The sequence below is a fragment of the Dioscorea cayenensis genome, unplaced genomic scaffold (genome assembly GCF_009730915.1).
Source record: "Dioscorea cayenensis subsp. rotundata cultivar TDr96_F1 unplaced genomic scaffold, TDr96_F1_v2_PseudoChromosome.rev07_lg8_w22 25.fasta BLBR01000884.1, whole genome shotgun sequence".
Lineage (NCBI taxonomy): Eukaryota > Viridiplantae > Streptophyta > Magnoliopsida > Dioscoreales > Dioscoreaceae > Dioscorea > Dioscorea cayenensis.
In genome coordinates, this window is record NW_024087275.1 from 1 (window position 1) to 15,826 (window position 15,826).

Below are 15,826 nucleotides of genomic sequence, written 5' to 3' on the forward strand. Positions count from 1 at the left end.
TGGACCTTTCACACGCCCGTGTGGAATTTCCACACGGGCGTAGATAATTTCCACACGCCCGTGTGGGTTCTCTGAATTCCAATTTTCTCGGCCGGCTGTGAACAGTGTTTCTACAGTGTTATGCTACAGTGTCCGAGCCTGAATGGCTTCCTAAATCCATGCTTTCATCGGGGTAATGCAAACGGGCACACGTTCACGTCGTGGATCACTTGCTTCTTCAATGATAGACAAGTTGGTGGAGCTCTTGTTCTATGTGCATAAGTCGGAATCCTCGAGTGTGACTGCCCTTGTACCCCTCTAAATGGATGTGCCAATTTGAATACGAGGAGGGTGGCACACACTCTAGCATCTCACACCCGACCTATGTCTTCGCGTTTGAACTTTAGCAAGATTTCCCACAAAATCGGTGCATTATGATCCACATTGGCTTCTTTCTTTCATAATTGGCCTCACAACCCTACCTGCACGAAAGTAACATAAAAATAGACATATTAGTGTAAAAACCCGAGATGAGTAATGCTCAACATAAGGAAAGAATGCTTCGCATTAATATCACACAACCACTTATCAGAGTGACACACAACGAGAGTTAGACAAAGATAGATTGGAGAGGGTTGAGATGGTGAGTTGAGAGTTAGCGAAGCGTCCCCTTTCCTCAAGTTTTTTGCGGTCATAGTAGAGTGAATGGGCTAAAGGATGACCTTCCAGTGGGGCTTAATTACGGGTGCAATAGAGTGAAGCATTGAAGTGATTTTAGCACCTAGGACTTAATTGTGGGCTAGGGACTTTCTACCTGCACCAAAGGGTTAGGTTTACATATAGGAAGAGGATTTATCACTTGGAATCCCTAGAACTCACTCAATTTCTCTTCCGGAACATGTATATAGTTAGGCATAGTTGACCTTAGATTTGGGACCATGTATTTAAGGATCTCCACGACTCATTATTGCATCAGTTAGAAAAGTATAATAGAGGGTTCTTGCAGTTGAAATGATTGTCCTAGGTGGAACGATATCCGGGTACCCCATTTATATCGATTGCCTTACCTTCTTTAGTTATGTTCTCTTTCTTGTACTTTTACTTTTGTTATTTCACATCTTCTCACACATATCACTATTCATCTTTCACTTAGTTACAGCAATCTGCACAGTTCAATGGTTTGGCCGATGAGGATCCAAACAGTCATATAGAGAACTTTCTCGAGGTGTGTAATATGTTTAACATAAATGGGATGACGGATGATGCCATCAAGCTGAGAGCCTTCCCTTTTTCTTTAAAGGGGAAAGCAAAGCAGTGGCTTATACTCATTACCTAGAATATCGATTACCACATAGGAGGAGATGGTAGAAGCTTTTTTGGCCCGTTATTTTCCTCCCGAAAAATCTGCAAAGCTTAAGAGTGAGATCTCGTCCTTTGTACAGTTAGAATTGGAGTCTTTATTTGAAATGTGGGAAACGTCCAAGGAGCTCCTGAGAAAGTGCCCGCAACACGGATTCATAGAGTGGATGATTGTTCAGACCTTTTACAACGGGTTGAATCTGAGTACAAGACAACTCTTGGATGCGGCAGTAGGAGGTACCTTAGGTAGCAAGAACCCCGGTGAGGCCCGTCAACTAATTGAAAAAAAGGTGTTAAACAGCTACCAATGGAATGCTAGGGAGAAGAAGAAGGTGGCCGGCCTCCATGAGATAGATGCAGTAACCTCATTGACGGCTCAAGTAGAATCATTGAGTAAGAAGTTAGATCTCCTAACTTCGAATAGAGTAGCGGTCGTGACTACTTGCACCGGGTGTGGTGGAGGACATGCTCCCTCCGATTGCCCGATCTCTATTGGTGATGCATCTTCGGTTGAGAATGTTGATTTTGTAGGTAATGCTATGAGGATTCAAGGAAACCCATACAGCAACACCTACAATCCGGGTTGGAAGAGTCATCCAAATTTCTCGTGGAGAAACCAAGGTCTACAAAAGCCATGGGGCCACCAGGTTTCCAACAACAACAGCAAGCCCCAAACATGGAAAATACAGTTTCAAGTTTGGAGACCCAGATGAACGATTTGAAGAAGGCCTTAACAAGGTTTTTGCAATCATCTGATACAAGGTTCCAATCAGTTAAAGCTACACTTCACAACCACACCGCCTCTTTGCATAATCTTAAAAATCAAGTTGGGCAGATTGCGAAGTCCTTATCGGAATGGCCACAAGGAAGCTTGCCGAGTAACACCGAGACCAACCCTAAAGAGCATGTGAAGGCGATCACTTTGAGAAGTGGTCGTCAGGTTGAGGGTAAGCTTCTGAGTGAGAACCCCAATGAACACGCACCCAAGGTTATAGAGGTTGAGAAGGGAGCAAGCAAAGAGAAGGAGGTGGCACCCCAGCTTTCAAGCCAAGAATGCCTTATCCCTCTAGATTTAAGAATGACCAAGGGGATGAACATTACAAGAAGTTCCTAAGTTTATTCAAACAACTCCACATCAATATTCCTTTTGTTGAGGCATTGGCTCAAATGCCTAAGTATGCAAAATTCTTGAAAGATCTGTTGACCAACAAGAGGAAGTTGGATGACAGTGCTTCAGAGATCTTATATGTTCTTGCTCGGTGGTGAAGAAGTGGCATTGGCGGACTCAGGGGCCAGTATCAAGAAGAAAGACCCGGGAAGTTTCATCATTCCGTGTAACATTGGCAATTTGGGTGATGAAATGGCATTGGCGGACTTAGGGCCCAATATGAACATCATGCCATACACCTTCTTTCAGAAGCTAGGCTTGGGATAGCCTAGGCCCACTCGGATGACTTTGTAATTGACGGATCGAACAGTGAGACATCTGAGGGGTATCATTGAAGACGTGCTTGTCAAGGAGGACAAGTACATATTTCCTATAGACTTTGTGGTGGTAGACATCTATAATGATGCGGATGTACCCTTGATACTTGGGAGGCAGAGAGTTAACATTGAGAGTTGGAGATGACATGCTCACATACCGCCTTACTGAAGCCATTCGGCATTCTCTTGATTTCGATGATACTTTGTATTTTCTAGACACTACTGATGAGATTGTTGATGAATATATGCAGGAAATGTTCAATCCGACCCGTACGAGGGTTTGTTTGACCAAGAGGTGGATAATGAAGGAATCATAATTCTTGGTAATGACGAAAGGGAAGTATTTTTCGTTCATAAACCCCCGTGAGGTAAGACAAGGTACATGAAGCTAAGTGACATTAAACAAGCGCTTCTTGGGAGGCAACCCAAGTGTTTACTATTTTTTTAATTTTGTAGTTTAGTGTTTGCTTGAATAAATTATTGAGTGTTGGTGTCTTGATTTGTAGATGCTTTTGCTGTGATTTTCTAGTGGACTTGTAATTTCACCATGTGTTTTCATGTGAATTTGACAAAGTTTTGGTCGTTTGAGCTATCTATCATGTTTCTCAGTGGTATAGTTTGCATATTAGGGTAGGCTCTGAGTGTGTAAACATGTTCAAAAATTTTCTACAGAGCCTGTAGAGTTTTCTAAGTTATCCAGAGAAAACACACGGGCATATGGAATTAACACACGCCCGTAATTTTATATTGCAAGCTCATCCAGAGAAGGCACAAGGGCGTGGACTTACGCTTGTGAACGACCTTTGTGATTCTCGCACACCCGTGGGTAATTTCTGCACGGGTGTCTGATTTCCTACAGGGACTTGGCAAACTATTCCGAGAGCACACATGGGCGTGGACTAGCCCCTGTGGGAGAACTTGTGAAATACACACGGGTGTGGGTAATTTCCACATGCCCGTGCGGATCTCTGCTGACGAGCTCTCTCCATCCCAAGAAGACACAGGGTCTTGCGGGTGCCCCTGTGAGTTGGGCTTGTGAATGCCCACGCCCGTGCAGAATTTTCACACGGGCGTGTGAAACACTTAGTGATTCTTCTAGATTGAACAGAGAAGCCACACGGGCGTACGACAGAACCTATGGGTTTGGCACATGGGCGTGGGTATTTCCCACATGCACGTGCGGCTGCATTCGGAGAGGTTGAGTGTTTTCCTGAGAGCGCACAGGGCGCGCGTCTGCCCCTATGAATCTCTTAGGTGGAGGCACACGGGCATGTAAAATTTCACATGCCCGTGTGGTTTTTGAAGGTATTAGAGAGCTACGTTTCTTCTTTATAAACCGTTCGAGCTTTACTCATTAACAGACCTCCGAACACTCAAGAAACATTCTTCGACCTTCTCTCGATCTCCTGCTGTCTATTTTGCGTCGATTGTTTGAGCTTCTCGCCGATTTCAGGTGTTTTAGCTTCATCTCATCGGTAAATCCTTGTTTTAACTTGTCGCTACCCTAAGTCGATTCTATTCGATTTTTCTTTGATTAAACTGGTGAATGTGCCTCGTTTTCATGCTAAAATAACTGTGATATGATTTTAACGAGCTCTAGAATGGAGGAAGAGGTGTATTCGTGGATTTTGCCACAAAGGGCCTTGCGGTTTTCATGCCCCGTGAATCCACACGGGCGTGTGAAATTTCCACACGACCATGTGGATTCCTGCATTATTAAGTTGTGAATGAATTTGATCGATTCCTTTTCCAATACATGCAAGTATGGCTCCAAGATCGAAGAAGGCAGCTGGTAAGCGTCCTAGAGAGCCTACTCACGAACCAGAAAGCATGGAATTTACACTTCATGAACATCAAGCTCGATTTGAGCGACTAGTGAAGCTTAAGTTCAATCAGACACGAATCCCGGATGTGAGCTCCCTTAAGGAGATACAGTTAGCATATGAAATGGCTGATGAGGTCGAGGAGTTACTATTGGTGGGTAGTTGGCGTAAGTTATTGATTATTCGTGACCCTGCTATTCGCCTACTCACATTAGAGGTGCTCGCTTCATTTGAGTTTGACCGCTCTTATGCTCATTTCAATAGCGTTGACGCCATTCAGTTCAGGGCTTTTGTGTAGCATAATAGTATGAGTGCCACGCAGTTCTCTATTAGGCTTGGTTTATATGATGAGGGGTTTATTTAGACGGAGGAGTATGAGGATCTGCTAATTGACATTACATGAGGCTTAACTCTCCAAAAAGCATACAAAATACTATGTGGTAAGGGATGATATGAGCTAGGAGTGTCTAATGCTTCATGCCTTTCTTGACCTGGTTACAGATATCTTCATGCCATCTTGAGTAGGTCAGTGAATCGTCACGACGACAGTACAGGAGTCCTAAGCAAGCAGGAACTTCTATATTTATACTCTATGGTATAAAATGAGCCGATTCATTTAGGACACATCTTAGCGGAGTATCTGAAGCACCAAGGACAATATCCTAGGCTTGGTGACATTTTCTCGGGCCTATACATTACTAGACTCATTTTGGGGATGGGTTTACGAGACACGATCAGAAGGGCCGAGAAAATAATAGTACCAGCACCCTCCGGGCTATAAACAATGAGACTCATAGGTATGATCAGGAAATATATGGGTGGTGTTTATGTGCTGAATATGTCCCCACCAGAGCCTCTTGTATCCGATGAAACCACCGTAGAGGGGTCTCAACCAGCTTTAGAGTCACAGCTTGAGGGAGATCAAACAGAGGCGGTACCTCATATGGTAGAGGATCCAACACTAGTACACATGTTTTCACCATCTCGAGCCCATGATCATTTTGAGAGGCTCGAGAGTGTTGTGGGGATGATATGGATAGAGGTATCTGAGGTCCCGATCAGAGATTGCTGAGATTCGGGCTATAGAGGTCATACAGCATACAGAGTTCATGACACGTTTCGACATGTTACAGTGGATTTTGTAGCGAGACGTCGCCTCGTCATTTGTCCTTTCTGTCGAGAACTGTCCAGCACCTCTATCCCCTTATTCCAGCACCGGTTGACCTACCATTTACTTCATCACCAGTACCAGTAGTAGCAGAGGAGCCAGAGCATGGCACCGATACTTGATTTGTTTTTTTTTATTTCTTTTACTTTTGCACTTATATTTTGGACTTGTATTCTCATAAAGGACTCCCCTTCTGAGTTTATTTTTTTATTTTTGTTGTCTCGACTTATGTTCATTGCTTCATCTTTTATATACTAGAGTTGTTTTATTTTTATTGAGTTTCACTGGAACCCCTCGTGTATGCGTGCAGATGGTCTTGTTGAAAAGATCCCCTTGCGTATATCCCGCAAGTGCACGGGTTTGTCGAAGTAATAATCCCGGGTGAGCGGGGTCGAATCCACAGGAAGTAGGGAGTAAAAACACTTAATTTGATTCTTAACTATCAGGAATATCAACAATGATAAGTGTGACAATGATTCAATTCTCAACAATTAAAAGCAACAAGTAAGAGAGCAAAGTAAGGAGGAGGTAATTCAATCGATAAAGATGGGGTACTCGGATGATGCTTCACCTAGGATAATCGCTTCAAGTGCAAGAACTCTCTATTATGCTTCCTAATCAATACAATGGTGAGTCGTGGAAATCCTTACATACATAGCCCCAAATCTAAGGTTAACTATGCCTAATTCTATTCATGTCCCGGAGGAGAGAATAAATAACCTCTCAATTTCACACTCGAATAAAGTTGCAATGAGCTCTAGGGATTCCAAGTGATAAATCGCTTCCTAACTATAAACCTAAACCTTTGGTCCAGGCGGAAGGTCCCTAGCCACAATTAAGCCGTAGATACTAAGATCCCGTCAACGCTTCACTCCATTGCACGTGCAACTAAGCCCCAGCGGAGGTTCATCCCTTAGACCATTCACTCTATTATGGCCGCAAAGAACTCAAGGAACGGAGATAGAATCTATCACGTCGGAGGGGAAATGGGACGGTCCTGTACCTCTCGACTCACCCTCTCAACCCTCTTCAACCTAGCTTTGTCTAACGCTCGTGGTGTGTCACTCACTCACAAGGTTACCAACAAGAACCCTCAACCCTAGTGTCACTCTAGGGGAAATGTTCATACAATCAAGCATTCAAGGTTGGAACTCACAATAAACATCAATTTATTGAAAGCATAATAAAGAAAATCAATGAAACGAATACATCCTAGGGTTCACAATCACCCAAGTACCCACTAGGGGTTTAGCCCTCCATGGAGCTAAGTACAATCAAAGAAATCGAATGTAAAAGCAATGAATCCATAAAGAAACCCCCTCGATGGTCGTGTCGATGGTCTTACGGAGAGTCCTCTACTCATCGTCCAAGGATTCCCTCGTCCGGTATAGGATACGCCTCGACGGAAGCTCCCCTACCAACCTTCTTCCTAAGGAATGACGATGTAGGAGCCGTAGAACCTCTCTAAAACCTTGGCTAATATCCCTCAAAACCCTAGCCGAAGCCCTCTCACAAGTTAGGGAAAAGATGGAGAAAAGAATACCAAAATCGGGCCTGAATCGGCTTTAAATAGGGGTGGAATCGGGCAATTCCACGGGCGTGGACGCTACAAGTGCCCGTGCGGAATTTCCACATGGGCGTGGATAATTTCCACACGCCCGTGTGGATTCTCTGTTTCTCTGATTTCTCGGCCGGCTGTGAACAGTGCTGCTATAGAACTTGCTACATTGTTGCTACAGTGCTCTACTATAGTCTTCGACTTGAATAACTTCCTAATTCCATACTTTCATCGGGGTAACGCAAATGAGCACACGTTCACGTCGTGAATCACTTGCTTCTTCAATAATATATATGTTGGTGGAGCTCTTGTTCTTATATGCATATGACAGAATGCTCGAGTGTGACTGCCTTCGTGCCGCTCCAAATGGATGTGTTCACTCGAATGCGAGGAGGTTGGCACACACTCTAGCATCTCACACCTGTCCTATGTCTTCGCCTTTGAACCTTAGTAAGATCTCCTCCAAAATAGGTGCATTATGATCCATATTGGCCTATTTCCTTCATACTCAGCTTCACAAACCATACCTGCATAAAAGTAACATAAAAACACACATATTAATGTAAAAACCTGAGAAAAGTAATGCTCAACATAAGGAATGAACACTTCGCATTGATATCGCACAAGCACTTATCAAACTCCCCCACACTTAAGCTTTTGCTTGTCCTCAAGAAAACATTAAAACATTCTTTGCATCAATGGAGAAAATATTGAAAGTGCTTGGCCTTAGGTTCACCAAGGTATACAAAGAAAGTATTCTACAAGTAAGGAAAATTTCAACACTAAATACGAAAAATCAATGCTCTAGCTAAAAACTTGGATAAAAAAGGATAGCAAACCCGAATTTCGTGTAGGTGTGTGAACTCACTCAAAACAACCCAAGTTATACTCCTCAAAGTTCTAAGTACAAGGGACTTATTTATCTACAAAAGTGATAAAAATTTTAAAAGATGGTAGTAGCTTCACACATCCTCTAAGGTAGACCTTTCCAAAGCGGCCGCTAAGGTGGCTTTCACACTTTCGAGGTGGTAGCTCTTTCTACCCGAGTGGTAGCTTTCACTCATCCTATGAGATAGCTCTTTCTCTCATTAGGGTCATAACTAGTATCCGACTTGTGAGAGTAGCTTCATACTTCATAGGTGGTAGCTCTTTCCACCCAATAAACACAAATAAACAATAAAACCATCTTTTTTTTCAAAATTTAGCAAAAGAAGTAAACCTAACTAGTCCCTTTAACATCAAACATGAGTTTCCAATAGAGTTCAAAGAGTGAGTAGTGCACTAAGTGTAAATCGGGCAAAAATTCCTAAAAATTCAAGCAAAAACTAGAGCATGAAAACATTCAATGTTAAAAATTCTCCTAGACTTAAGAATACAATCACTGTATCTAAGGTGAACCGCCATTGGCTAAGTGAGCATATATCAATCAAGAACAATAGAAAAGATGTGCGCATTATGAAACTCCCCCCCACACTTAAGTTGTACATTGTCCTCAATGTACTCATGCAAGCTCACTTAAAATATATCATTCAAAAATAGATATGGGAGAAACAATCAAAACACTACTCCCCTGACTCCTAGTGTTGTGTTTGATGAAGCTAATCCGTTGGGAGTAGTGTTCCAACGGGTTGTGAAGCTCACATGGCCAAGTGCCGAAGCACCTTGGCCATGCCCATGACTAAGTCTCAATTCCCAAGATCACAAGACCATCTGCACGCATACACGAGGGGGTTCAGTGAAGCTCAAGAAAAACAAAAATAACTCGAGTGTATAAAAGATGAAGCAATAAATACAACTCGATAAATGCAACATAACATAAACTCAGAAGGAAAAATCCTTTCTGAGTGAACAAGTCTAAAAACAAGAAAATAAAATAAAGTAAAATGCATGAAAGTAAAAGAAAGGTCAAGTGTCGGAGTCGCTCTCGTGCTCCGCTGCTGGTGCTGCTGAAGTGGGAGCATATAGTGGGTCCTACAGTGCTGGGATCGAGGATGGAGGTGCTGGAGGAACTGAGGATCTGGGTCTCAGGAGATCTCGAAGGAATTCGAATCGGGCCATAAGATCTGTGTACTGAGCTGACTGCATAGCCCGGAGCTCTACTATCTCAGTGCGAATCTTTCTAACATCGGTCTCCAGCCTCTCAATACGGTCATAGGATCGAGTACCCGGTGCTACAGAAGATGGTGGAGACTGCTAGATACCGCCCGCAGTATCTCCTTCGCTACTGGTGGTCTCAGCGGTAGCTGCAGTGAGAATATAAAACCCTAGCCCAAACCTCCGTACCAACCCCATCATCCTGATCGTATCGAACGCAAGAGGAGTGGGCACAACTGTCCTCTCAGCACCACGTAGAGCGTCACCAAAACCCATTCTCAGAATGAGTCTCGTGATATAAGGGCCCGCAAATAGTCGACCCACTCTCGCCGAATGACCCTGGTACTGCAAAACATCTGCTAGAATGCACCCTAAGTGAAGTGGTACATTGCGAGCCATGGAGTATAAGAAAAGCAGATCTAGCCTGGTCAAAGCGGCTGTGTTATCTGCTCGACCTGTCACGGACCTGCTGATGACTGCGTGTACGTATCTGTAATTGAACCGGGACAAACTAGAGGCCTTCGACAATCCCGGTTCATACTCCCCACGGCCATACAAAATCCTGTACGCATGATATGGAGTGACTGACACTGGAAAATCTACTGGTAGTCAGCCATACTCCACGGTGCCTATATAAGCGACATCGTACAAGCCCGTCCTAATCAAAAACTCAGTGACGCTCATGGAGAATGGATGTCCGAATGCCCGAAACTATATCTCCTCTGTAGTGTCAACTTTCCCATGGAGCAATCAAAACTCAAAGGATGCTAAAACCTCTAGCATAAGTGTGCGGTAAGCTGGCTCACTAATCATCAGCAGCCTCCTCTAGCTTCCCACTGCCAGCATCTCATAAATCTCATTAATTACCTCGTCATCCTGCTGAATATGTCGAAGCACTTGTACATCCGTGAAGCAAGTCTGACCAAACCCAATTGCTGAAAGTCTCTCGAAGCGAGCCTGATGCTCGGGGTTCGAGAATTCCACATGTATCGGCTCCGGTGAGGTGAGTCTGAGGCGCTTCACTTCATTCTTCTTCGCGCGAGGTGCCATATCTGTAGTGCAAAAGAAGAAAACAATAAAAAATCTCAGAAGCAATATAGTACAGAATTCCACACGGGCCTCTGGAAATTACCCACGACCTTGTGGATCTACAGAGCGTGAAACTCCCGCACGGGTGCACAACAAATCTTAATAATTTAATTTAAAACCACTTGTAATTGCTTACTACACATCCATCATGCTTGAAAATTCGTATTTAAAAGTATTCAATCCATGAAAAACCATAATTGGCGAAGAAAAGAGGATAAAAAGGTTACCGAAGAAATGAATATGAAAACTACTGAAATTCAGTAAGATTTGCGAAGAAAATTCCTCCAAACAGCGATGAATGGTCAGAAAGATGATCGGGAACCGTTTTCCTGCGACTTGAGATGAAGAATGAGACGGATCACAAGGTTTTTAAGGAGAAAATCGCATTTCTTGGAATTCTGTGTATCCCCACGGGCGTGTGGAAATTACCCACGCCCGTGCGCCTCACTTCAAGAGCGCCACAGGGGCGTACACACGTCCCTGTGCTTTCTCGGGAAAACGCTCCTTTACTCTGACTGCTCTCACACGGGAGTGCGAAATTATCCACGCCCGTGCGCTCGACCCACAGGGGCAGATGCACGCCCCTGTGGCTTCCCTGGACATCCGAGAAAAATATCAAATCTTACACAAGCCCGTACGGAAATTCCACATGCGCGTTGACATTCACATGCCCAACTCACAGGAGCAGCAGCACGCCCCTGTGTTTTCTCGGGATGGAGGGAGTAACCTGCAGAGTATCGCACGGGCGTGGGGAAATTATCCACGCCTGTGTGTGGTTCACAAGGTCACCCACAGGGGCGAGTCCACGCCCCTGTGTGTTCTCGGGAAAATCTGCCAACTCTGCAGAAATTCACACGCCCGTGCGGAAATTACCCACGGGCGTGCGCCAGTCGCATGGTCGTCCACAGGGGCAGCCGCACACCCCTGTGCCCTCTCTGGATGAGCTCACAGTACACATCCACGGGTTCCGCACGCCCATGTTTTTTCTCTGGATGACTTAGAAAAAACCTGTAGGCTCTGCAGAAATATTCTAAACATGTTTACACACTCAGAGCCTGTCTTTGTATGCAAAATTTACCAGATAAAAACATGAATAAAACTCAAACGACCAACCTTCACCAATTCTTCATAAAACACACGATGAATTTGAAAAACCCACAATAAAATTGCAGCACAAACATCTAAACATTAAAACACCAACACTTAGCAGTTTATTCATGTAACAAACTAAACTAAAAAGTAAGAAAACAATAAACACTTGGGTTGCCTCCCAAGAAGCGCTTGTTTAATGTCACTAAGCTTGACGTATCTTTCTTACCTCATGGGGGTTCATAAATGAAGGTTGCCCTCTTACCCATTGCTTGAAAGCATAATGAGCAAAGTCTCTTGAGGATAGAGAGTGTACTCTCAGGCTTCAGACCACCTAGCAATGGTTCGTCCAACTTCCTTGGCTCATGTACGTCTCCAACAATCTTGGAGCGTTTTCGGTGGCGTCTCCGAGCCCTCATCATTTTTCGGAGCACCTTCTTCAAGATCCCCGGGGTAGATGTTACTTCTTCAGTCGAACAAAGCATCATTACTTCTTCATTGCTCTCCTCTTGGTCGAACAATCCTTTATATGGATCTGGGTTGAACATTTCCTGTATATATTCATCAACAATTTCATCAGTAGTGTCTAGAAAATATAGAGTATCATCAAAATCGAGAGAATGCCGCATGGCTTCAGCAAGGCGGTATGTGAGCTTATTGTCTCCAACTCTCAATGTTAGATCCCCGCTGTCCATGTCAATCAATGCTTTGGAAGTCCGCAAGAACGGTCTCCCAAGTATCAAGGGTACATCTGCATCCTCATTGACATCTAACACTACAAACTCAACCGGAAAAATGTACTTGTCCACCTTGACAAGCACGTCTTCAATGATGCCTCTCGGATGTCGTACCATTCGGTCCGCCAATTGTAAAGTCATCCGAGTAGGCCTAGGCTCACCCAAGCCTAGCTTTTGGAAGAAAGTATATGGCATGACGTTGATGCTCGCCCCTGGAAGAAAGTATATGGCATGACGTATATGGCCTAGGCTCACCCAATGCCATTTCCTCACCTAAGTTGCCGATGTTACACGGAATGATGAGCTTCCCGGGTCTTTCTTCTTGTTTGGCATGTTCTTTTCCAACACCGCCGAGCATGAAGCATCAAGCACCACTAAAGCACTCTCCTCCAATTTCCTCTTGTTGGTCAATAGGTCTTTCAGGAACTTCGCATACTTAGGCATTTGAGCCAATGCCTCAACAAAAGGAATGTTGATATGGAGTTGCTTGAACAAACTCAGGAACTTCTTATACTGTTCATCCCCTTGGTCATTCTTCAATCTAGAGGGATAAGGGATTCTTGGCTTGAAAGGTGGGGGTGCCACCTCTTTCTCTTTGTTTGCTCCCTCCTCAACTTCTACAACCTCGGTTGCGTGTTCTTTCGGCTTCTCACTCGGAAGCCTCCCTTCAACCTCACGACCACTTCACAAAGTGATCGCCTTCACATGTTCTCTAGGGTTGGTTTTTGTGTCGCTTGGTAAACTTCCATGTGGCCTTTCAGAGAGAGACTTCACAATCTGCCCCACTTGATTTTCAAGGTTGTACAAGGAGGCGGTGTGATTGCGAAGTGTAGCCTCGACTGATTCAAACCTTGTATTTGCCGATTGAACAAATCTAGCCAAGTGCTTCTCCAAATCCGTCATTCGGGTTTCCAAGCCTGAAATTCTGTTTTCCACTTGAGGGGCTTCTTGTTGTTGTTGGAATCCTGATAGCCCCATGGTCTTCTGTGGTCCTTGATTACTCCATGAAAAGTTGGGATGATTCTTCCAACCTGAATTGTAGGTGTTGCTGTATGGATTCCCTTGAGGTCTCATTCCATTACCTACAAAGTCAACGTTCTCAATTGAAGAAACATCACCAATAACGATTGGGCAATCGGAGGGAGCATGTCCTCCACCACAACCAGTGCAATTGGTCACGGCCGCAACTCTATTCGAAGCTATAAGATCTAGCTTCTTACTCAAACTCTCCACTTGGGCCGCCAATGAAGTTACCGCATCAATTTCATGGAGACCGGCCACCTTTTTCTTCTCCCTAGCGTTCCACTGGTAGCTATTTAACCCCATTTCCTCAATCAATTGACGAGCCTCATCGGGGGTCTTGCTACCTAAGGTACCTCCTGCCGCATCCAAGAGTTGCCTTGTACTCGGGTTCAAACCATTGTAGAAGGTTTGAACAATCATCCACTCCGGGAATCCGTGTTGGGTACACTTTCACAGGAGTTCCTTGAACCTTTCCCATGTATCAAATGGAGACTCCAATTCCAACTGCACAAAGGATGAGATCTTATTCATAAGATTTGCTGATTTTCCGGGAGGGAAATAACGGGCCAGAAAAGCTTCTACCATCTCCCCCGATGTAGTGATTGATGCTCTAGGTAATGAGTGTAGCCACGGCTTTGCTCTTCCCTTTAAGGAAAATGGGAAGGCTCTCAATTTGATGGCATCATCCGTCACACCATTTATCTTTAGCATGTCGCATACCTCGAGGAAGCTCTCTATGTGACTGTTTGGATCCTCATCGACCAAACCGTTGAATTGTGTGGACTGCTGAAGCATATGGATGAATGCCGGCTTTAGCTTGAAGTTCTGAGCTGTAATTGGGGGACGCACAATACTCGATTGTGTCCCCAAACACTGAACGTCTGGCATAATCGGATAGTGTTCGTTGTTGCTCATTTTGTTCTGCCATGTTTTCAGATCCTTCTACTTCCAAATCAGCTGGATTATGCTGTTCTTGCACAGGTTCTTCCCCTTTTCTTCTAAGTGTACGTTCAAGCTCAGGGTCTCCTTCAATCAATATTGATGGGATTCCCTCGGGTCATAACCTGGAGCTGCAGCAAAAATAAAGAAAAAAACAATCCGAACGATGATAGAATAAGAAGTTATGAATTAGAATGTGTGGTGAAATAGCTAAGAAAACAAAGTGCAAAGTATCTCTAAACGCCTAGCTCCCCGACAACGGCGCCAAAAACTTGACAAGATCCCCTTGCGTATATCCCGTAAGTGCACGGGTTTGTCGAAGTAATAATCCCCGGTGAGCGGGGTATAATCCACATGGAGTAGGGAGTAAAAACACTTAATTTGATTCTTAACTATGTGGAATATCAATAATGATAAGTGTGACAATGATTCAATTCTTAACAATTAAAAGCAACAAGTAAGAAAGCAAAAGTAAGGAGGAGGTAAGGCAATCGATAAAGATGGGGGTACTTGAATGATGCTTCACCTAGGATAATCGCTTCAAGTGCAAGAACCTTCTATTATGCTTCCTAATCAATGCAATGGTGAGTCGTGGAAATCCTTACATACATAGTCTCAAATCTAAGGTCAACTATGCCTAACTCTATTCATGTCCTGGAGGAAAGATTAAATAACCTCTCAACCTCGCACTCGAATAAAGTTGCAATGAGCTCTAGGGATTCCAAGTGATAAATCGCTTCCTAATTATAGACCTAACCCTTTGGTCCAGGCGGAAGGTCCCTAGCCACAAATAAGCCCTAGATACTAAGATCCCGTCAACGCTTCACTCCATTGCACGCGCAACTAGGCCCCAGCGGAGGTTCATCCCTTAGACCATTCACTCTATTATGGCCGCAAAGAACTCAAGGAACGGAGGTAGAATCTATCACGTCGGAGGGGAAAGGGGATGCTCATGTACCTCTCGACTCACCCTCTCAACCTTCTCCAACCTAGCTTTGTCTAACGCTCGTGGTGTGTCACTCACTCACAAGGTTACCAACAAGAACCCTCAACCCTAGTGTCACTCTAGGGGAAATGTTCATACAATCAAGCATTCAAGGTTGGAACTCACAATAAACATCAATTTATTGAAAGCATAACAAAGAAGTTTAATGAAACAAATACATCCTAGGGTTCATAATCACCCAAGTACCCACTAGGGGTTTAGTTCTCCATGGAGTTAAGTACAATCAAAGAAATTGAATGTAAGAGCAATGAATCCATAAAGAAACCCCCTCGATGGTCGTGTCGATGGTCTTGCAGAGAGTCCTCTACTCGTCATCCAAGGATTCCCTCGTCCGGTATAGGATACGCCTCGACGGAAGCTCCCCTACCAACCTTCTTCCTAAGGAATGACGATGTCGGAGCCATAGAACCTGTCCAAAACCTTGGAAAATACCCCTTAAAACCCTAGCTGAAGCCCTCTCACAAGTTAGGGAAAAGA

At 44.2% G+C, this 15,826-nt stretch overlaps 2 non-coding genes across 2 annotated transcripts; one reads left to right on the forward strand and one right to left on the reverse strand.

Moving 5' to 3' along the window:
* Positions 1 to 1,388: 1,388 nt before the first annotated feature.
* On the reverse strand, positions 1,389 to 1,495 carry LOC120255203. The gene has a single exon (XR_005534922.1). It is a non-coding gene; the product is annotated as a small nucleolar RNA R71 (small nucleolar RNA).
* Positions 1,496 to 13,834: 12,339 nt separating this feature from the next.
* Positions 13,835 to 13,941, forward strand: LOC120255202. Its single transcript, XR_005534921.1, has one exon. It is a non-coding gene; the product is annotated as a small nucleolar RNA R71 (small nucleolar RNA).
* The last annotated feature ends 1,885 nt before the right edge of the window (positions 13,942 to 15,826 follow it).